This window comes from Mastomys coucha, unplaced genomic scaffold (genome assembly GCF_008632895.1).
Source record: "Mastomys coucha isolate ucsf_1 unplaced genomic scaffold, UCSF_Mcou_1 pScaffold22, whole genome shotgun sequence".
NCBI lineage: Eukaryota > Metazoa > Chordata > Mammalia > Rodentia > Muridae > Mastomys > Mastomys coucha.
Genome location: NW_022196905.1, coordinates 175,325,911 through 175,328,207, shown reverse-complemented (window position 1 = coordinate 175,328,207; position 2,297 = coordinate 175,325,911). Strand labels below are relative to the sequence as shown.

Below are 2,297 nucleotides of genomic sequence, written 5' to 3'. Positions count from 1 at the left end.
TCTCTGTATCATAAATGCCCCGAAACGCTGTTCTCACAGGGGTGGATTTGAGATTTGAGGTTCTCACTTCCTTGTGGAGGTCACCACATAAACAAACTCCTCTTCAAAAAACTCATCTTTTAAGTGACTGCTACTTTGGGCTGTAGGCAAAATGGGCACTGCCTTCAACCGCCTCTACTCATTTCTCTAACTATCCAAATGATAGTCACACTCCCTTGGCAAATTGGGAGTTTGGCTTCTTGAATGTTTTCTCAAAATGTGTTTCACTTGCCTGCAGACACACCCCAGACTCTGGTGGATTCTGTTGAGCCACACCTGCCTCACAACCACTATTTACAACCTTTGTGAATGAAAGGAATTTAGAAGGATAGCAGTCACACAAACCCTGAACCTTTGGATGTAGCTACCAAGGGGGTGCATGGGGGTAATGGAACGTCACCTCCCGGAACACCCACTTTTGGTCGTGATAGTCTGAAAACTCCACGTCCTTCTTATGACCATGTACGTGTTCCCAAAGTACCTCTGGTAATTTCTTTTATAAATATCATTATGTAGAAAGACCTCATCACAGAGAGGTACTAAGGAACTGTCCCTTCAAACAGGCCTTTTACCACTGCCTTTGAGAATTTGACAATCTGAGAACCTAAATGTGACCTGGTCAACACATACTTTTATATCTGGAAAAAAAAAGTGTTTTCAAGAAGATTTTTTTTTCTGATTTTTTTTTTTTTTCAGATCCCTGGTCTACCTACACCTCCTTCTTGGAGAAACATGTTAAACCAACAGAATACATTCAAATCCCCATCTAAGAAATTCCCTTGTAGATTCATGGCGACTCATCCCACTTTGCCCCAAAGCTAATATTTCCAATGTGAACCTATAACAAAGCATGCATCTACTCACCCAAGGGAGGAGGAGCCCTTGTCTTTTATTCAGTCAGCCATTCCAAAAGAGCCAACTTCTCCTTTTCCCCCAAATAGTCAATTACTGGTTTTCCTGATAGACCCAAAAGACAGAGAGTGGAGGAAGAGGTGGGGGAAGAGCATGTCTAAATTAATGATCTGCTTCCAATAATAAGCCATCTGGTCTCTTCCCTGCCGTCCTGATGAACACCCAAAGCACCTACAAGAAGAAACATGCATATGAAAAAAGAATTTCTTCGTGATATTATGAATAATATATGTAGTTTGTTGCTTAAATGATTGACTGAAAAAGTCAATTCTGTCTGTGATAAAGGAAACTATAAGCTCCCCCCTTGACCTCTGAAATACTTTAAATTATCGTGAAGATTACCTCATTCTTGTTTGAGAACTCATTAAGGGTTCACTGTACAATTTTCACAAGAGCAGGCTTTGCTAAGTGGTGATAAAAGGCCTAGTCGATTCAGGAAGAGGGTTGAGCTGGAATGTGGGTGAGTGTGGCTGCAGACTTCCTTGCTTTATCAGCTTATAAACCGCTTCCCCACCAACATTCAGAACCAAGAGGTCAGGTCTGCAGAGCGGAAGATTTCAAAGCCATTTTGAGAGACTGCCCGACAGAACCGTCCCTTTCGCTAACACCCACGTGATTTGTTCAAGCTGAACTGCCCTGGTAGGCCAGAATACAACACTGTCCCTGTGAATCTGTAGTGATGAAGAGCGCAGAGTAAACATGCGCCCCATTTATTATATCCTCCAGTCAGTAAGCCCATGCAGGTCAGGGAGAACTGAATCCTTCACCTCCTCCCGGTCACATACAGCTCTCCACAGAGACGGCTCTAGAAGGGGGAAATATGGGCTGATGGCTTGATTTTCCATTTTAACTACTTAAAAGGATGTTTGCAACACATGCTTAAAAGAATCAGTAGGTTAAAAGAATATATTACACTGGAAAGATACAGAGAAAGATTCAGATATACACTCCACATTTTTTAATACTTAGCCTGGATGAGGCACCAGGTCCAGCTCAAACCCTGACCTCACCAACTCTCCCCATCATCACATAAAACACTTAGCCTAGTTAAGATTCTGGTGTCTTTTGTCTCTGAGGTAGGCACACTATTTAGGAGATTGATGTGGGCTGGAAATTCAAGGGAGGTCATAAATGCATACATACATAATACATAGAGATGCAGCCATATGTGTCTGCCTATACCTGCACATACACACAGACTTGTATTCATATATACATAGGCATATGCCCCCTGCCTCCCTCTCTCTCTCCCTCTCCCTCCCTCCCTCCTTCCCTCCTTCCCTCCCTCCCTCTCTCTGTCTCTCTCTCTGTCTCTCTCTCTGTCTCTCTCTGTCTCTGTCTCTCTC

The 2,297-nt window shown here is 43.1% G+C and overlaps 1 long non-coding RNA gene across 3 annotated transcripts in view; it reads right to left on the bottom strand.

The window, feature by feature from the left end:
* Positions 1–910: 910 nt before the first annotated feature.
* Positions 911–2,297, bottom strand: part of LOC116069138 — a 93,163-nt gene continuing 91,776 nt past the window's right edge. For all 3 annotated transcript variants that reach the window (XR_004109867.1, XR_004109868.1, XR_004109869.1), the window contains 2 exons: positions 1,294–1,491; positions 911–1,122 (listed from right to left, as the gene is read on the bottom strand). This is a non-coding gene — a long non-coding RNA (uncharacterized LOC116069138). The remainder of the gene's footprint in view (positions 1,123–1,293; positions 1,492–2,297) is intronic.